The 21,648-nt window shown below is 42.1% G+C and overlaps 1 protein-coding gene across 3 annotated transcripts in view; it reads right to left on the bottom strand.

Moving 5' to 3' along the window:
- The window catches only part of STK38L (serine/threonine kinase 38 like), a 402,183-nt gene that overhangs the window by 294,956 nt on the left and 85,579 nt on the right, over positions 1 to 21,648 (bottom strand). The window contains exon 1 of one of the 3 annotated variants that reach the window (XM_069228621.1): positions 2,022 to 2,154. The exons of the other annotated variants lie outside the window; for them this stretch is intronic. The gene's annotated coding sequence lies outside the window, so the exon portion shown is untranslated. Of the gene's footprint in view, positions 1 to 2,021; positions 2,155 to 21,648 lie in introns of those variants that run through there. 3 annotated transcript variants of the gene reach the window in all.

The following is a 21,648-nucleotide window of genomic DNA, read 5'->3' as shown; positions in this document are numbered from 1 at the left end:
AAACATTTGCATCTAATCAGAGAGCATTCTGGGCGCATTATATGTAGCTTCAAATTGTTAAAACTTTCAAATGTGTGGTTACATGTTTTTTTTTTTACTGGAACTACTGTCAGTAGTGCAGTGTGACCTAACAACATTTATTAAGAGTGCTCAGCATAGCAATAAAGGCTTTGCATTAATGAACCATGAATACAAGTTTCAAACAGCATTATTATATGGACAGAAATATTGTTTCAAATGCAGACAGTTTCTTTCCCTGAAAACTGTCAGCCAAAGGGTATGTGCTACAGGGGATTGGGCCTACTTGTCCTAAGAACAAAATAATACATGAAAACTTGTTGTCCTTGAACCCAAACAATATGTCCTGTGCATCAGGCTATAGTAATTCCACAATGCAGAAGAAATTACCTTAAAATGTTAAATAATTGCTGGTTTGTTAACACAAGGGGTGTATTTGGCAAGCCTGTCCCATTGGACATTAGCGAGGACAGTAGGACTAAATATGAACAGCAACCAGTAATGGGGACTTTTATTGAGCTAACCAGAGACTTTAGGTCCTGAAGAAGGCAGCTGACATTTAGGGCATATTTGAAGACGGCCAAAACATGTGCACTATTAATCACAGGATATCAGGGCAATTAATATCCCCTGATGTCATCCTTTTTTGTTTTTAATCCTAATAGGTCATCCATTAATACATTAGTGATTGGGATAGCTCTAGGTGGTTTAATTCTTCCCTTTCTACATCTCTAGTAGAACTGGAGTGCGAACTCCTTGAGCCCACCATGTGCTCATTTGGGTTCATGGTGTGAGAAGCTCGATGTTGAAGCATGTCATATTTCAATGTGGGTGAGGGCCTTGCGTATTCCCGAGTCTCTTTTTAAGGAAAAGGCATCGCCAATAATAATTGCCGAACCTTTTGACGTGTGTTTGATAATCCATATTACCATAGGAGATCAGCAGAAAATCACCAAGCTTGGAGTACAGTAATCGGTGCTAAAACCGCATACACTTCCTCTTCCTAAACATCGATCTCACCCAGTAGATTATACCACTAACTATACAAAGTTAGTAACCCAAGACGCAAATCCCCCCTCCCCCGCCCCCCTCTCAAAAAAAAACACCTGTGGATGTTCTCAAGAAAGGGCCAAGAGGAAATGGGCATTATTCACACTTGTATGTTGCATATTTCAGAGTTCTTTGTCTCCAGTGTCCTTTGACAGCATAAAGCAAATTTCATTTCAACACACTCGTGGGAATCTCATGAGGAACATTTAGTTCTCAGAGCGGAGAAAGCCATGTAAAAATGTACAGCAACATTAACAGTCGCTTAAGACAAGAAGAGATGTTGTATTATGAGTAATCCCATAAAGAGCAGTTAAGCATTTCTTTAAAACTCTGAAATGCAGCTCCAAGTGCTTTTGCTTCCAAGCAAAAAACACTTAAGCGATTTGTCCTCTTGGTTTTTAATATAAATATAATAGTTTAAATACTGAAAATCGACCAACAGAAAGGTTCTGTGCTTTGAAAACGTAACTCTTGCTTGTTTGCACACCTTCACCAAGTTCACCCCATGCAGTCCTAACACATTTCTCTTTGTTGTACCGGCGGATGTCGAGCAACTCGGGGTTAATGCATTTGTTAGAGTCTAGGACAAATGCAGTCCATATAAAATTATCCTTATCTAGTTTGTTTCCTTTACTGGGGAATCGATTTGTAATGTAACTGACAGGAACATGGTGCCCCGGAACCTACCCGCGGTGGCACGGGATAAAACCATGGTAGGCGTGGTACATACAAAGTGTCTATTCAGTGTACAGCAGGGCACACTGTTCCTAACCACAGCTCCGTTACAAACCGTATTTTCTTATTGAACATACATCCTTCACAAGCTGTTCTACAAGCAAAAGATTAACTGAGGCAAAAGAACACAAAGCCATGCCAGTTGCGCACATTGGGTTAGATGGGTAACAAGTCCACCTCGGCCGTGTAGAAGCCACGGTGGACCCCCAGAAGTTTACCTGCCCTCACTGGTAGTCGTCACCGGCCCGCGCGGTGCGCGCCAATGAGCTGCCGCCAGCAGTCACTCAGGCAGTGGGTGCCCTGTGCTCCCACCAGCCGACTCTGCAACTCCTCGCTCGGCCGCTCCGTCCCTGCGTTCATGTGTGCGGACACTGCTGGAGGTATGGCTTAAACACACACCTATAAATAGCGCTGTGAAGTTCCAGTGTTCGGGAAGTGCTGTCGGCCCGGTAAAAGAAAGGGGGCGTTTGTGTGTACTACGGATTTATGAGCCGAGGTAATACGAACTGGCAGGGCAGAGAGCTGCTCCTCCTACACCGGCTTACTCGAACAGCCCAAGAGTGTTCTCAAGCAAAACGTGCTGCACAGAGCACAGTGAAATATCACACGCCCTTAGTAGTAAGCAAAGGAGGGCTGCCCGCGACCCTGTGAAAGGCTATTATGCCTCAGTGATATCACCGTAAACCGTTCAATGTTTTCACAGGCTGCCACCCAGCTAGCCTTAAGTGATCATTCAGCAATGTAGAAAGTACACAGACCCGAGTCCGCTAGATCCAGGAGTTATTGCACTCTTCCACGTATGGGTTTTCTAAGACACCCGAAAAGACAAATCCACAACTAAGAAATAAACGAACAGATCTCACAGAGACCCGACCCAAGAGCATCGGCTCATGTGGCCTAATTACGTCTATGCTTTACACCATAATTCTAATCAGGATACCCCATACTGGATGCAACCGTCTATTCAAGTCAAAAAATATGAAGAAGCAAAACAAAAGCGCCAACGGAAAGCCGTCCGAAAGACTACTAATAACATTCTCTCAGATTACTTGCTTTTAATACCACAGGAGTCTGCATAAGTAACAACTACCAAGGCACGTAAGAAGATTGGAATCCATACGCTCCGACAAGACAAAAACATTACAGCAAATGACCAGCCATTGGCACATATTGGTACAACAACCACGCTAAAAGTATTGTACAGGTAACCTTGGGTTATGTACCTGAAAGGTGTTAGGGCCCCATCGCCCACTCATGGCAGTTGTCCCTATCAGGCTAAACACAAGGAAAACACTGTTTTGTTTAACGCCTACATTTACAGATTTTCAAAGTTGTGTTCAGAGCACGCATTACATGTAGAAAAGAAGAAATACAAAAGCTATAAATGTAAGAAAAACCTCGCCCTGTAATTCGAGTTTTTTTTAAATTTAACAAAAGTATATTTAGTGCAGAAAAAATAGTCACCATTAAAAAATAAATGCCTATACAAACGGTCACTGTACAAACATAACCAAAAGACAGAACATACAAGATAAGGTGTTCAGCGTCCCAGCCGGTTCTCAGTTCAGCAAAAAACCCTTCAGATTTCAGGGTCTCGTCCTAGGGTAGTGTGCAAAGATGAATTAGCGTTTACACTCTGCATTTTAGGTAAGTAATATATAATTAAGAAGAAAAGCAGTTAAGACATTAGGGGTTTTACATTGTCCGGATCACAATATTATGGCTCCTTGCAAAATGTATCACAACGAAAATCAACCTTTATGGTCTGGACAACTCCCTGCGCACAGTTCATTTGGTTTGTGAATTATCAGCAGGCGGCCCAAATGACCCAAACCTTACATTTTTCTGGAATGCTTGTAGTAATTTCAAAAGAAATAAAAAAGATCATTCCTGTAGAGATTAGCAGAAGGGGTACTTGAACTCAACAAAGCAGAAGGAGGGTGTGAGAGAGAGATATATATATATATATATATATATATATATATGTATATGAAGGGGACAGTTCTGTTCTTAATCGTGAACCGGATGGCTAACTACTAAGTGGCATAGGGCATCGTTCGGTAAGAATCTAGAACAGTCTTAAAACTGTGTGCAAAGAAAGTCAGTCGCATGGTTGACCTTTTACGGGTGCTGACTGGTGGGCAGGGAGTGGAGTGGAGGCTGTAAACAGAAGAGGGAGTGGCATGAGTGGTGGGCAACAATAGGAAGGGCTCTGGCATGTGGGAGGACAATGACAGGAGACAGGGAAGATGTGGGTGTGATCTACGGTGACTGATCAGAGAGTGATGGCCAGGACCGCAAATAAAGAGGAGACCCGATAGAAGAAGATACTATGAATGAGAAAGGAAATTGGCAGGAGAGATGTACAATGCCCAGAGAGGATGACTGGGAAAATGGACAGCAACGGAAGGAGGGAGCTGACAGAAAACTTAGGCAGTGGAGAAGAAGGTAGGCTGTAATGGAGGAGTGGTAAGTGGCGGAAAAAGATGACCACTGTCTGGAAAGTGAGCAGTAATGACAAAGGTGAAGTGACATTAAGAGGTAGACAGTGATGTGGGAGATGTTCAATGACTGGTGGTGGATACTGATGGGGGAGAGGCAGTGAAAGGGAGAAAGGACTGTAAGGTGAAAGAAGAGCAGTGACAGGAGACGATGGACACTGGCATGAGGTGCCAGAAATGGGAGCACTGGACAGTAAAAGGGAATGGTGTGCCGAACCCAAAAGGTGGATTCTATCAATCGGGCTTCACAGTACTGAAAAATATTTGTTTCTGTATAGAAGAACATCTACTTTTTTCTTTGGGAAAATGGATCTGCTGGTTTAACCCTATTGGACTTGATGGTTTGTCCCATTCTGTGCTCCTACATGGCTCAGAGATATCAGGCTAAAGACACTGCACTTAAATAAGTAATTGCATTTTTATAGAATCATTGCCAACCAGTGTCACTGAAATCTTTCACTTTATGATTTAAAAGGTCCAACCCTATTTAAGTAGCTCATTTTATTTACTCTTTTGTGTTCATTTTTATTCGTATGCAGATACACAACCAGAAAGATGACTAGAATGCAAAGTAAAGTAAATATAAACTTCAAAGACTGCCTTCCGACTAACACAGCCTGGGTGAGTGCAAACTCAGTCTCAAAACAGAGAAGACAGGCAATTCTTATGGGTAACATCCAGTTGCACCACTAGTTGGCGGCCGGATGTTTTAGGACCCTTTCCCTTCCCCATGCAAGCTGCTTACACAAAAAAAAAAAAAAATGGTAGGGAATATATGACACTAGTCTTCCATTCAAAAGGCATATCACTAAGCTATCCACTAGATGCTTTCTTGTTTTGCTGCTTAACTAAATCTACAACTTCATCCAACATGTCGTCCAGACACTACGGATGTCTTGCTTGGCCTATTGAAACTGCATTTACTTAGGACTCCTCCTATCCTACATATAGATTAAAATCCTTTCAAAATGAAGCAGCTCGACTTAAATGACGACTTAAAATGATCATAAACATCAGTATGTGTAATGAGCTGGCAAGACAAAAGGGAAGCAATTTACTACTGAATTAATGGTGTGACAGTAGTGCCTCACTGCTTCACCAAGTAAAACCCATGTTTCAAGACAATAGAGTGACTGCAGCAAATAAAAACACTGATTGCAGTGCATGGACTTGGAAAACCGCGTGTAGGAGGAACTCATCAGAAAAGCTGTTAGTTTCTCGCACACCAATTTTCCCTTAACAGACGTGCGTGTGGGACGTCGAAGTGTTGCTCAATGACAGTATCGCACATTGTCAAGGACTGTATGGCTGGACACATGCCAAAAGAGCTGAACAATATGGGACGCAACAAAACTATACGTCTATAACAATTAAATACTTTTCTGCATTAAATAAGGGTTTTATTGTTTGGTTCCTACAAACAATCTCAAACAGAAATGGACAAGCAAAATTAAAGTATTAAAGTGTAAATCGCATGACTTAAATGCCTTCAATGGTAACGTTAAAACAGTAAAATATACCAATGTAACCTCCGTCTGTAAGTACTTGTCTTCTATCCAATGGCCAACATAAGCGCGCACCTTACACATGCAATAGGTGTAACAAATTCCCAGCAGACCCTGGATAGAGAGCAAAACAATGGTTTGTTCCTAAAGTTCCAGACCCGGGAAGCATGCTTCATAAACATACACCTACACGTACACAGTGCTCTTTTATTCTTTTGGTTTTCAAGAACTAAACATAAGTAGTCAAGCACTGAGAACAGAAAATGACAAATAGTTAAAGGCAAAGTTTGAAACGACTAAACAAAAACTGTCTCCCACTCGTTTTCTGCTGTAACAGATCAAAAGCGTCAATTACCTAGATTTCCCAAAACTGCCCAAAGACACGGTTAATAGGGCGCCAAAGGGTTAATGAAAGAAAAATGCGTCTGTACAGTTATGTCAAAATCAGTCCAAAAGAAATTCAAATGATTGAGCACAGTCTCTTAGGTGGAACGTCTTCCAACTACCAGTATTCTAGTAGTCCTTTGAAAGAAGTTACTTCCGTGACTGTTTTCAGAGACTTTAACGGGGAATAAACAGAAGTCACAGCACACATGAACGAGAATAAACAAGCATTTGCAATGCAATAGGTCTTGCATTTGCTCCAGTTAGAACTATTAACGCTGTAAACTCTTAACCGGACTTTTCTTGCCACAAACTGAAAATGAAACGTAAAACAGTTTCACATAAGCGAGCCGAGGGCCGCCATGAGCTTGAAAGAGACACACAAAAGGAAACAGAAGTTCGCTCGCAGTCAAACGTATCGGCAAAAGTGCAATTATCCAGGTAACCGGCAAAAGTGCAAATACTCATGTAACAGGGTCGATGTCACCCAAAGTGCTCGACTACTGCCCAGCGAGATCGAGCTGCATAGGAAACAAGTATATGCAATGCAATGGGTCTCACATTTGCTCCAGTTAGAGCTATTAAGAGTAGCAAAGTGCTAACTGGACTTTTCTTGCCACAAACTGAAAATAAAAATAAAACAGTTTCACATAAGCGAGACGACGGCCGCCATTAGCGCAAAGCAGACCCACAAAAGTAAACAGAAGTTTGCGCACAGTCAAACGTATTGGCAAAAGTGCAAGAATCCATGTAACCAGCTAAAATGCAAGTATCCATGTAACAGGGCTGATGTCATGCTAAGCGCACAACTACTGCCCAGTGAGATTGTGCTGCCTAAGAATAAAAAGAAAAAGAAGTCCAGAAAACATGGAGCCGCGTATGTTTTCAGTAGTTGGCCGGTGCGCTTGAGGAGGGCTAAACACCAGAAAAGGCATGACGTATGTATGTCTTTCACTATTGAAATCAAGCAAATTTTAAAAGGCAAGCCCATGAACCAACCAAACTGATGGGCGTGCGGTGGCCGTGGTTAAAGACCCACAGAGAGATTACAACAGAGACAATCAATCAATCAATCAATCAATCATAGTATTTATAAAGCGCGCTATGTACCCGTCAGGGTTTCGAGGCGCTGAGGGGGGGGGGGGGAAGGGGAGCGCTGCTGGTTTAGCGGTCGAAGAGCCAGGTCTTGAGGAGCCTTCTGAATGCGAGGAGGTCCTGGGTCTGGCGAAGGGATGTGGGGAGAGAGTTCCAGGTCTTGGCGGCGAGGAAGGAGAAGGATCTGCCGCCGGATGTCTTGCGCTGGATTCGGGGTACGATGGCGAGGTTGGCGGATCGGAGTTGACGTGTTGGAGTGTAGAAGTTGAGTCTGGTGTTGAGGTAGGAGGGTCCGGTGTTGTGAAGTGCCTTGTGAGCGTGGGTCAGGAGTTTGAAGGTGATCCTCTTGTCTACCGGGAGCCAGTGGAGTTCCTTTAGGTGAGGGGAGATGGGACTTCGGCGGGGTATGTTGAGGATCAGTCGGGCGGAGGCATTTTGGATTCGTTGGAGGCGTTTGATGTCTTTGGTTGGGATGCCTGTGTGCCATAGCACTTTGCCTGCTCAACCCTAATAAAAAGAAATAGTAGTCCAGAAGCCATTCGGAAAACACGGAGCCTCGTATGTTTTCAGTAGTTTACCGGTGCTCTCCAGGAGGGCTAAACACCAGATAATGAAATCCAGCAAAGTTTAAAAGGCAAGCTAACAAACGAACCAAACTGATGTGCGTGACAAGGGTATGGTTAAAAGCCCACAGAGAGATTACAAAAGGGGCCAGAGCGCTTGCAAGCTCGACCCTAAAAAGACATAAGACTGAGGAAAAGTAGGCAAAGGGAGTTAAAAGAGGGAAAGATGCTGGCGGGTAATGCTTTACCGATGATGGACTAGGATGGTTAAAAGTTCACACTGTTCTATAATTCTGGTAAGTAAAACTGTAGGAAAAACATTTTAGGTTATAAAAGGATTTTTTTTTATTTTTTTTAAAGAATGAAATAGTATGTATGGTAAAAGCCAATTTTATGCACACAGATCTTGAAGAGGTATTGACTGAAGTCAAACCAGGCAAACACCAATACTGGAAAGACCAGCATGCCCACTTGGTATCAATTACCATACTCCAAGTGTAGTATGTAAACGCATAGGAACAATGGATACATTTGACCAAATTAAATTGACCATACCAAAGCATGTATGTAACTTCACCACGAGAAGTGGCCTTCTCTGCACAAGTATAAATATAAGGACCACCAAGACACCAATCCAATTGCAAACTATCTTTTAAATTTAATAGACATGTGAAAAATATTAAATCTCCTATGCTGGCCTGCAAATAATAAAGAATCACAGTTCTCTGGTTGGCAAAAACTTTAAATCAGAGTTACATACTGGAGCTAAGAGCTTTTATTAAATATAACACATCAGAACATACACCAATGATCTTTGCATTCTCAGAAACTAATAAACATCTTGAAAAAGAAATTAAATGATTTATACATGAGCTACTTTTTCCAGAAAAAGGCCAGATTGACCTCTTTAGGTCACGTTTGAAGATAGCTATAGTTAAAGTATTATAGTGGGTTTTAAATCAGATGATGCTTAGAATTTCCAGTCTTTCCTGTGAAGCTAATTTGATAACTTCTTGCTCAATGCTTTGCTTTCCTCTTCTTGTTTGTCCCTTCCCTGGAGGCCAGTTTGTTTACTATCCTTCTGACTGCATGACTCAACATTTTTCTTTGAGCTTTTCATATAAGTGCATGTGTTTTATTGCTCTCTCCTCAGTGTGCTGCTTCCCCTCTCACAAGGTCTCAGTGTTGTTCCACATGTACTCAGGTTGTTTGTAGAAGTACAGCAGCAGGTATATTTTGCCAGGTTTGTCTAAAAAGCAGACTTTAACTGTTTTCGTTCAACTTCTGCCTTCCACATGTTGCATGAAAACCAAGGCCTTGAACACAAAGTAAAGATTTATTGGATTAAAGGTTTAACGGTCACCTGAAGTGACTGACCAAATGTCTCTTCTTCCTACGGCCCATAAATACGCTCACTGGTCCGCTGTATATCACCATATGGCCAGAACATTTGTTCCAGTTCAAAGTTGTGCGAGATAGTAATGGCAAGCCTTTGCCTTTAAATTCTGACATTTTCTCATTCAGCAGTTATGTTCTTTTAAATTTAAATACCCGCAACTAGTCCTCTGTTAGTTTAAGCTGGACTTCATGCAAAAGGCTTTTTGAATTATTTCTATTTTTCTACATGAAGTTTGAAAAATACATCAAGCCATTTTAAAGGATTGAAAATATTGAATTCAATGCTCAGTTTCGAGAGCTCAAAAAATCTACTCGACCACTCGCATTGGCGAGTTTTATTTTAGGAGGTCGAGTTATTTTTAGATTCCACTGAACCCTTCTGGTGAGTGGACAAAGATCAGGTGTTCTGTTCAGTCAGAAACTGAATTAGCAATTAATATGACTTTAAATCATATTCTTGTCACATTTGCTCTGTGTTCAGAGACAGATGTCAAATAACAGTTTGTCTTCTTGCAATGGAAATACTTTTTACTTGTGACTGCAGAGTTCCAGGATTTTGTAATGCAAACAGTCTGACCTATGTGAAGTGAAAGGCTTTTGGTATCAGCTGTTTTCTAACACACAATTTATATAATCAAGTCAACTTTACAAATATTTCAAAATATATATCAGTAGCTGTGAAAGACCATTTTGTGTACTTCTGTGAGATGAAAAAAATATTTTAATATTAAAAAAAAGAAAGACAGAACACTTTACTTGGCGGTGTGCAAATGATAAATGTTTTCTGAAACCCAATTTTCACAGATTGTTACATACATTTCATAGTTTCATCAGTAAAGCTGCATGTCAGTGGGAAGGTTTTCGGACATTTCTTGGAAATTTACTGTCTATAAATGACAGTGCGCTACCACATCATGCTTTAGTAATAAATATATTACAAGTGAGTTTTTAAACAAACTGAGAAACACTCCTGGCCCTGATGACAACGCTATTAGTAAACTAAGAGGCAAGTCATGCATGGGTCATGTGTACCCTATATGTGTGCTAAATGTATTATACACAGAGCAAACGTTTAGAGTATTAATCAAACAAAATAGGATTTTTGTTTATTTTCTTTTTTTTTTTTTTTTTACAGCAGAAATGCTGAACTCACATATTTGAAGGTGCACTCATATGTGAGAATGAAGAAAAAGACGATTGTAAAATACAACATTTGCCTAGGATCACACAATTTGAGACCCATTTCCGGGTCAAGTACATTACAGTTAGGTCGAGTAGATTATTCAAGCTACTCTACCTGCAGGTCTAGTAACATTTTTATAATTTTTCGAGGCCTGGAGAAACATAAGTTATGTTGGTATTCCTCATGTATATTCCATTTTTCTTTTGATATTCTTTAAACAATACTTTCAAAGCAAGCATTGACATAGCAAAGAGATTAATAATCACATTTTAAAGTCAAGGCCAACTGTATTTACTAGTCCCTGTTGAATGTTGAGATCCTGTACATGCTCTCAGTAAGGAGCACACTATCTTTTTTGTACAATAGACCCAGTAAGCTCTGGATATCTAAGCAAGAAACACACCACCACACCCATGGTTTCAATGACAGATCAGCCTTTACATCACTGAACCGACTATCTTTAAAGGGAAATTGATTTGACAGTTTTGAAATGCAAACTTACTACAGGCCCGCTGTCTAGCTGGACAACAATCTAATGTTCACTCTTAATCATGACACCCTTACTCATCGCGAACCAGAAAGAACATGTTCCAAAGTCTGAAAATGGGTATTGCTGTTTGTATGCAGAAATATACTGATTCAGAATTAAAAAAATATGATTTGACTTTAGAATTTTGAAAACTTTGGCTTAAGCATTGCTACATAAATATTAGTTGATCAAGGCACTCAGAACACCAATGAAAACAGAATCTCCCGAAATCAATATTGAAAATGTCACTTACCCAGTGTACATCTGTTCGTGGCATTAGTCGCTGCAGATTCACATGTTTCGCACAGTCCGCTGCCTGGTGTTGGGCTCGGAGTATTACAAGTTGTTTTTCTTCGAAGAAGTCTTTTTTGGTCACGGGACCGAAGGACTCCTCCCTCTTCGGCTCCACTGCGCATGGGCGTCGACTCCATCTTAGATTGTTTTCCCCGCAGAGGGTGAGGATGGAGTTGTTTGCTATAAATAGTGCCCATGCAATGGAGTGAATACGTATGTACATAAAAAGTTTATAATAATTATTTACAAATGTACAAATGTTTAAGATTTAAGATCTACTTCTAAACGGCTACAGGCTTCCCGGGGAGGCGGGAGGGCACATGTGAATCTGCAACGACTAATGCCACGAACAGATGTACACTGGGTAAGTGACATTTTCAGTTCGATGGCATATGTTGCTGCAGATACACATGTTTCGCATAGACTATAAAGCAGTTACCTCCCCTAAAAGCGGTGGTTTAGCCTGTAGGAGTTGAAGTAGTTTGGAATAATGTTCTTAGTACAGCTTGGCCCACTGTAGCTTGTTGTGCATTTAGTACGTCTACACAGTAGTGTTTAGTAAATGTATGAGGCGTAGACCAGGTTGCAGCCTTACATATTTCGCTCATAGGAATGTTTCCTAGAAAGGCCATTGTAGCACCTTTCTTTCTGGTTGAGTGTGCCTTTGGTGTAATAGGCAATTCTCTCTTGGCTTTAAGATAGCATGTTTGAATACATCTGACTATCCAACTAGCAATGCCTTGTTTAGAGATTTGATTTCCTATGTGTGGTTTTTGAAAAGCTATGAACAGTTGTTTTGTTTTCCTGATTAGCTTTGTTCTGTCAATGTAGTACATTAGTGCTCTTTTGACGTCTAATGTATGTAGTGCCCTTTCAGCCACGGAATCTGGTTGTGGGAAGAACACTGGCAATTCTACTGTCTGATTTAAATGGAATGGTGAGATTACTTTTGGTAGAAATTTTGGATTTGTTCTTAGAACTATTTTATTTTTGTGTATTTGAATAAATGGTTCTTGTATGGTAAATGCCTGTATTTCACTTACTCTTCTGAGGGATGTGATTGCAATGAGAAATGCGACTTTCCAGGTTAGATATTGCATTTCACAGGAATGCATGGGTTCGAAAGGTGGACCCATGAGTCTTGTTAAGACGATGTTAAGGTTCCATGAAGGAACTGGTGGTGTTCTTGGTGGTATAATTCTTTTTAGCCCTTCCATGAATGCTTTAATAACTGGTATTCTAAATAGAGACGATGAATGAGTAGTTTGTAGGTAAGCAGATATTGCTGCGAGGTGTATTTTTATAGATGAAAAAGCGAGATTCGCTTTTTGCAAATGTAGTAAGTATCCCACTATGTCCTTTGTAGAGGCATGCAATGCTTGGATTTGATTGGTATGGCAGTAGCAAACAAATCTTTTCCACTTAGATGCATAGCAGTGTCTAGTGGAAGCTCTTCTAGCTTGTTTTATGACCTCCATACATTCTTGTGTGAGGTCTAAGTGTCCGAATTCTAGGATTTCAGGAGCCAAATTGCCAGATTCAATGATGCTGGGTTTGGATGCCTGATCTGTTGTTTGTGTTGTGTTAACAGATCTGGTCTGTTGGGTAGTTTGACATGCGGTACTAGTGAAAGGTCTAGTAGAGTTGTATACCAAGGTTGTCTTGCCCATGTGGGTGCTATCAGAATGAGTTTGAGTTGGTTTTGACTCAACTTGTTTACTAGATATGGAAGGAGAGGGAGAGGGGGGAAAAGCGTATGCAAATATCCCTGACCAACTCATCCATAGAGCATTGCCTTGTGATTCGCGGTGTGGGTACCTGGATGCGAAGTTTTGGCATTTTGCGTTTTGTTTTGTTGCGAACAAATCTATCTGGGGTGTTCCCCAAATTTGAAAGTACTTGTTCAGAACTTGGGGGTGAATTTCCCATTCGTGGACTTGTTGGTGGTCTCGCGAAAGGTTGTCTGCTAGTTGGTTTTGGATCCCTGGAATGAATTGTGCTATTAGGCGAATGTTGTTGTGAATCGCCCACTGCCATATTTTTTGTGTTAGGAGACACAATTGTGTTGAGTGTGTTCCTCCTTGTTTGTTTAAATAATACATTGTTGTCATGTTGTCTGTTTTGACAAGAATGTATTTGTGTGTTATTATGGGTTGAAAGGCTTTTAACGCTAGAAATACTGCTAACAGTTCTAGGTAATTGATATGAAATTTTGTTTGGTGTACATCCCATTGTCCTTGAATGCTGTGGTGATTGAGGTGTGCTCCCCACCCTGTCATGGAAGCATCTGTTGTTATAACGTATTGAGGCACTGGGTCCTGAAATGTCCGCCCTTTGTTTAAATTGTTGCTGTTCCACCATAGAAGCGAGAGGTATGTTTGGCGGTCTACCAACACCAGATCTTGAAGTTGACCCTGTGCCTGTGACCATTGTGATGCTAGGCACTGTTGTAAGGGTCGCATGTGTAGTCTTGCGTTTGGGACAATGGCTATGCATGATGACATCATGCCTAGAAGTTTTAGCACAAATTTTGCTTGTATCTTTTGGTTTGGAAACATAGCACTTATTACCTTGTGGAATGCTTGCACTCTTTGTGGACTTGGAGTGGCAATTCCTTTTGATGTGTTGATGGTTGCCCCTAGATATTGTTGTGTCTGACACGGTTCGAGGTGTGACTTTGTATAGTTGATGGAGAAACCCAGTTTGTGAAGGGTTTGTATGACATATGTGGTGTCGTTTGTGCACTTTTTTACTGTGTTGGTCTTGATTAGCCAATCGTCTAGGTAAGGAAACACATGTATGTGTTGTCTCCTGATATGTGCTGCTACTACTGCTAGACATTTTGTGAATACTCTTGGTGCAGTTGTTATTCTGAATGTCAACACCTTGAATTGGTAATGTATTCCTTTGAATACGAACCTTAGGTACTTTCTGTGAGAAGGGTGTATCGGTATATGAAAGTACGCATCTTTTAGGTCTAATGTGGTCATGTAATCTTGCTGTTTAAGCAGTGGAATGATGTCTTGTAGTGTGACCATGTGAAAGTGGTCCGATATGATGTAGGTATTTAGTGTCCTGAGATCTAATATTGGTCTTAATGTTTTGTCTTTTTTTGGAATTAGAAAGTATAGGGAGTAAACTCCTGTGTTTTTTTGTTGTACTGGTACTAACTCTATTGCATCCTTTTGCAGTAGTGCTTGAACTTCTAGTCCTAAAAGTTCTAAATGTTGTGGTGACATTTTGCGTGTTTTGGGAGGGATGTTTGGTGGGAATTTGTGGAATTCTATGCAATAGCCATGTTGGATTATTGCTAATACCCAATTGTCTGTTGTAATCTGCTGCCAAGATTGGTAGAATTGGCTTAGTCTTCCCCCCACTGGTGTTGAGTGAAGGGGTTGTGTGACTTGAAAGTCACTGTTTAGGTGGAGGTGTTTTTGGAGTCTGGAATCTTCCCCTACTCCTTGGGAATTGACCCCCTCTATATCCCCTGAAACCTCCCCTTTGGAATGAACCCTGATATGGTGTGGTTCTTGTTTGTTGGCTGGTGGTGTCTGTGGGTTGGCCACGAAACCCCCCTCTAAATGGAGTTTTTCTAAAAGAGCCTCTGCTCTGCGGGGAGTAGAGTGCGCCCATGGCTTTGGCCGTGTCTGTGTCCTTTTTAAGTTTTTCAATGGCTGTGTCCACTTCAGGGCCAAAAAGTTGTTTCTCGTTGAAGGGCATATTAAGGACAGCCTGCTGGATTTCAGGTTTGAAGCCTGAAGTGCGGAGCCAAGCGTGTCTCCTTATGGTGACAGCAGTGTTGACTGTTCTCGCTGCAGTATCGGCTGCGTCCATTGAAGAGCGGATTTGATTGTTTGAGATCGTTTGTCCCTCTTCAACTATTTGCTGCGCCCTTTTTTGGTATTCCTGGGGAAGATGGTCTATGAGAAGTTGCATCTCATCCCAGTGTGGGCGGTCATATCGGGCCAGCAGCGCTTGAGAATTTGCGATGCGCCACTGGTTGGCTGCCTGTGATGCTACTCTTTTTCCTGCCGCATCAAATTTTCTGCTTTCTTTGTCCGGAGGTGGGGCGTCGCCAGATGTATGGGAATTTGCTCTTTTGCGAGCTGCCCCTACTACTACGGAGTCAGGTGGTAACTGCGAAGTAATAAACACTGGGTCTGTGGGTGGTGGTTTGTATTTTTTATCCACCCTTGGGGTGATGGCTCTTGATTTTACGGGCTCTTCAAAAATTTGTTTTGCGTGCCGTAACATCCCTGGTAGCATTGGGAGACATTGATATTGGCTATGTGTAGCCGAGAGGGTGTTAAATAAAAAATCATCCTCTATATGATCGGAATGCAGTTGGACATTGTGGAATTCTGCTGCCCTAGCCACCAGTTGCGAGTATGAGGTACTGTCTTCTGGCGGTGACGGCTTTGTGGGGTATGAATCGGGATCATTGTCCGGCACTGGGGTATCATATAGGTCCCAAGCGTCTTGATCCTGATTATCTTGACTTATGGTAGTTTGCGCTGGTGAGTGCATTTGTGGCGGTGTTTGTGCCGGCGATGCCTGTTGTGGTGGAGAGGGCGGAGGCGTGACTTTTTTAACCACTTTGGCTTGTGGTTGTGCGTCATCCTTGAGAAGTCCGATCCTTCTTTTTCTCGTTATTGGGGGAAGGGTTGATATCTTCCCTGTGTCTTGCTGGATGTACAGTCTCTTTTGTGTGTAGTCTGATTCTACACTTTGGAGCTCTTGTCCAAATCTGTGCATCTGGCCACTTATTCCTTGTTCCTCTGTGTAGGATGGAGGTGTGGAACTTTTCGGCGCCGAGAGAGAATCTTTTTTCGGCTTCGGCACCGACAGAATTTTTGTGGCTTTTGGCAGTGTGTCTCGGTGCCGATGTTTTTCGGTGCCGGCATCTTGTTTTTGCCTCTCGGAGCCGCTATCTCGGCTCCGAGGTTGCTCCATGGCGGTCCCTCGACCGGAATCGGGTGTCTTCGCTATGGGCGTGCCCTTTTTCGGCGCCTTCGACGGCTCGCCGGTTTTATGGGTCGAGCCATGGCCTGTTGGCAGTGGCGTCCCCTGGGCTTTTGTCTTCTCGATGGTTTTAATTTTCGACGTCTTACTCACTGTTTGTTGCTGTTGTTCGACGTCGGAGTCTCCGGATTCTGATTCCGGAACCGAGAATGTTTCCTCTTCGTCGGCGAAACGTTGTTTTGTCGGCGTGGACGCCATTTGTAGACGCCTGGCTCTTCGGTCCCGGAGTGTTTTTCTAGACCGGAAGGCTCGACAGGCCTCACAGGTATCCTCCTTGTGCTCGGGGGACAAGCACAAGTTACAGACCAAGTGCTGATCTGTATAAGGATACTTACTGTGACATTTTGGGCAGAAACTAAACGGGGTCCGTTCCATCGGCTTCGATGTCGCACGCGGTCGGGCCGACCAGGCCCCGATGGGGGATCGAAGCTACCCCAAAGTCTTCCGATGATCGGTGTCGATGTACCTAACTATCCCGATACCGAACGTAACAATACCGACGCTTTCTTCCGAAATTCTGACTAACTTTCCGAACCGAAACACGGAGCGAAAAGGAATACGTCCGAACCCGACAGCGGAAAAAAACAATCTAAGATGGAGTCGACGCCCATGCGCAATGGAGCCGAAGAGGGAGGAGTCCTTCGGTCCCGTGACCAAAAAAGACTTCTTCGAAGAAAAACAACTTGTAATACTCCGAGCCCAACACCAGGCAGCGGACTGTGCGAAACATGTGTATCTGCAGCAACATATGCCATCGAACAAGAGAAGTTTCTGTACTTTAGTCAAATATGAGTGTATCAAAGTATTTTTACAGTAAATAACAAGAAAACAACCAAAAGATAAGATAAAAATTACCTCTTGCCTCTCCAGTCAAGATCTGAAAGAGATAGTTACCTGCTTGCAAAAATGAACATGCTGATGAAAAATACATTCCCAGACTAAATACCTCTGTATTTAAAGATTACATCAGTTGGGACCGAATGAGGGGTCTGTCACTGAGATACATCAACAAGCCGTAGGCCAAATCAGGGCCCATTACAACTTTCATGCTCAACTTGTCTCGGTGCCATGGAGCCCAAGCTGCCATGATTAAAATAATCCTAGATTCTGGAGAACTAAGCAATATTTACATTTTTCATGTCTAACTATAGAGTCTCTAACTGGAGGATATTACCTTTCGCTTAATTTGTACCAGTGGAGCTGGAAGTCTGTTTCTATTCCTGCAGGTTATAGTTTTTGAGATGCAGCTCAGAAGTGTCGCACCCAATTACACTATCCTTTTTTACACTATGTTCTAGGCTTATACCGTACAGCCCTCTGTTGGTTAGCGCTAGACTCGATTGGGGACTTTTACTTTTTTTAGCAGCATAAATGTAACTAAATTATTACTTTTTTGTTTTAAAAGAAAAGCTGCAACACCGTATTTTTACACTAAATTGGAAACTAACTTCTGATATGGCAAAACACCTGGGCACTCCACAGCACTAGACTGCAAGCTTTACATCCGTGGAAAAAATATGGTTAAAGGTGACATAATTAAATAACTTTGTTCAAATTATACTGCCTATTACATTTCTAAAACATTTTTCTTTTTAGAACAATGTGTTAAACATAACGATGGGAAAGAAGATGGAAAGGGAAGAGAGCATGATTTTGAGAGAGACTGAAATAGGATTAGGGTGAGGGTTAAGATTAGGGATGTATAAGGATTCGAACGAGGGTTCATATTATAGGGTTAAAATGATGGAAATCGTGGAGAAAAAAAAATGAACGTAAATTAAAAAAGAACCAACTAATGAACTGATCTGCTGTCCATTTCAATATTGAACTACTTAAAAAATCTTTTATTTAAAAATAAATAAATTAATTAAAACCCTTCATATAGAATCGCATAGCCTATCACCCACCTGTCAAAGACCACATAGGCCTTCTAAATCTCTTTCTTTTCCCCAGGCACTTACTTGTGTTTAAATATGTTACAGTGCCAGTTACTCAGTTGACTAAAGAGGTCCTATTGTGTACTTTGGCTTTTTCTATTTTCATGCAGTTCTTCCGGATCCAATTCAGTCTATGTCCAACAAATTATTAGGTCGACTGGGAAAGCGCTGCTTTTCCAACTGTTGTAATTTCGTCCGTGGGCTTTCAACAGGCTCATCTCACACCCATCACTTTAATTTGTTCCTGGGATTGCCGTTCAACAATCCCTTGATGTCATTGGTAAATGCTTTATGTTGTTCCCACCTTGAGGCTCTTTTGTTACGCCTTGCAGAAAGGTCCTATTACATGGATTATTGCACAACTGCACATTTACTTGCAGGAGGGTGAACTACTTTTTTCTTTCATCTCTCCCCTTTGTATTCCATGCGTTCCTTGCAGTAGGCCTGCTAGCCATGAAAATGCATAATGCACTACACCCTCTAGGGTGTAAATATATGGTTGCACTTACTTTCTGCCATTCTGTTTTCATATGGTTATGCCCTCTATGAGCTAACTATATGGCTACATGAACATGTTTCTTACAAAATAATATTTTTATGGTGGTGTCATCTATGGGCTGTTTGGAGCATTACAGTCAACATACTACATTCGCTGCCCTCAGAAACTTGCCCCATAATGCTTTGGAGGGCACTCCTTTTACAAAACATTTCTGCTCATAACTCAGTCTGTGGTGGTCCTAGGACAATGGGAGCACCTTCAAAAAGTTCACCGTAACGTGCTCTATCTAGATCATCTCATCATCTCTGGGTCCCCACACTAGGTTAGTCTGGACCCCCAAATAATAGCCCATCCACCATTCAGTGTATTTTTAAGCTGTCTTTATAGCTGGAACTTTTGTTTTGCACCTTGTAGTAGTTTGTGTTTTAAGGGCCTTGTTTGAAAAAATATTCCAGTAGCCCTACTAGCCCTTTAGTTATATGCAGAGATACTGGAAATATGTGGCAGAAAGGACCAAAATATGCAGCCGGGTTGTCTATCTAATGTGGCAAAAAGTCCACTTATGCACTTACAACGCCAATAGCTCTAACTCAAGTAAATGAGAGACCTATTGCATTGCAATCTACCACCCCAGAAATCCTGCTGTGAAAAGGGCAGGGTTATCTATCCTGCTTTTTTAATTTACAACCCGCTTATAAAGAGCATGTTAATCCATAGGGTGTTTTGCAGCTAAGAAATTAGCGCAGTGAGGGATTAATTTTGAGCCCAGGAATGCCTCCTGGAGGTTTAAAAAGGCACTGTGAATTTCCCCATCCTCTCGGGGCGCTTGGCCGGGAAAGGCTGGTCATCTGGAGGATGGGCCAGGGCATTGGGCACCGGGGCCGTGGCTGTCGAGGTCTGGGCCCATTTGGCACATTCATGTGCTGTTTGCCGAGTTAGGCGCTGCTCTATGGGGACCATCGCCTTCTCAAAAGCCCTATAAATTGATGCATCCACTGCCTCATAAAACTCATCATCCTGGGGCAACTGGGCTAAGGGATCCTCGTCCCCATGCATGTCTCCATGCACTGACATGCTTATTTCATAAGGGACCAACGCGCAGGTACAGCGCTTTCAGGCACTTAAACTGGCACACTGTGACCAGCGCAGAGTAAAGCCTTTAGGGCAGTGTTAAGAACTGCAATGTTGCTGCTGGGGGGCCAGCAAGTTAAACCTGGGCAGAGTCAAAATCAAAAGAGGTCCATGCCTTGGGGACACCACCCTCCCTTTTAGAAATCACAGATGATATGGGTGAAGGCACCTCCTGGAAGCGTGCCCCCACAAGGCAGGAAGCCTTGAAGCAATAGTACAGACCCCAAGGGGCATGTGAAGGCAGGTAAACATACCCTGGATAAGCACAGGGGGTTGAGAATAAATGCAGGCTTCACAGCCTGTACAGACTCTACAGTGAGGGTGTCACTCTCCAGAGGCAGGAAGAGGCACATGCAAGCGGGGTGCAAGTCTGGATCCTGACAGGAATTCCAAACTCATGTGCTGCATAACACAGAGAAAAAAATGCTCCCACACTACTACCTAGCGTCCGGTAGCCAACATCACACCTTGCATACCAGGGAAAATGAACAAATGTCACGTAGGAGCGCAAAGCAGACACTCACACCCAACAGGGAATGAAGATAAAAAGCCAAATACAGCAAGAGAAGAGAAAACTAGACTGATCTGGGCTGCAAGCAGCGTAGAAAGAGGATCGACACAAGGGACTATATGGAGAATCCTGGCACCTGATTAGAGGATGGACTCTGATGGAAATGTTGCATGTTGTTAGTTTTTACCAACATCCTGTATGTTCTGGAAACTGTGGTTTCGTTTGTTTCTTTAATATGGCTGCTGTTAATAAAGTTAAGAAAGCATAAAGCACAATCCTCGCCTCTGTGTCCTTAATAGAATTGAAACTTTCAGTTATGTTAGCTAGGAAGTTTTTCACTCAACACATTTCATTATACTTTGGCAGCAGGTTGAACAGACATGTTTTCATTGACTTGTTATTCAAAGAAAAGCATTAAAGACATGGCAACAACACAGTACTACATTCAGATCAGAATACTGAAATTCTACATATGCTTTGTAGTACACACCATCTTAACTGCTCCTTCTGTGCTCTTTAACCATGCAAGTAACCAGTCCATGGTAGAGTTTGATGGCCTGTTTTTTTTTTAAATCATGAGTAGGTTAGCATAAAGTTAAATAACCAGTGTTATCTCCATTGTAATGAAGGATCAGGGTAATTTGAAAAGCAACAAATAAAAAAAAAAAAGTTTATATCCAATTTATATCCACGAATATCGGATGACCAGTCATCAGAACACAGGGACTGAGGTTAGGAGTTAGAAACATCTCCACTGTGCACTATGATCCCAAAAACAAACTACAGCCTGAGGGAAATACAGGCAGTCCCAAGTTCATGATCCCAATTGTGGCAAAGGAGGTCTTTAATTTCTGGTGCCCTGGGGCCTCTATACCAGGGACCCACATACTGTGGACCAAGTACCCTTTAAGTACTTGACTGTTGGGGAAACCAAGCACAACTCAGTGCTAAGATAAATGCTGTTGCTAGAAACTCAAGAATTCAGCAACATACAATACACCACTCAAAAATTGCATTTTCTTTCAGCACCCTCAAAGTTCTGAAACCTTTTCTGATGTTTGGGGTACTTTGCAATGCCTTCACAACTTACTTTCTATTAAAACAATAAATTAATTTAAAAAAAGCATCCCAGCCCAATCTGTCTCTTTTTCCCCACATGTTGAGGATTCCAAAGGTACGCATGTTTTTTGATCCCTGAAAACCAAGATAATAGCCAAAGTGAACCGATAAAGCTATACATTTCTGAAAGGTAGACAAAATTCGGAATGTAGTAAGGGTTCATTTGCGGAGGTC

Source organism: Pleurodeles waltl, chromosome 4_1, assembly GCF_031143425.1.
Source record: "Pleurodeles waltl isolate 20211129_DDA chromosome 4_1, aPleWal1.hap1.20221129, whole genome shotgun sequence".
Taxonomy (NCBI): domain Eukaryota; kingdom Metazoa; phylum Chordata; class Amphibia; order Caudata; family Salamandridae; genus Pleurodeles; species Pleurodeles waltl.
This window is presented reverse-complemented; position numbering and strand designations above follow the sequence as displayed.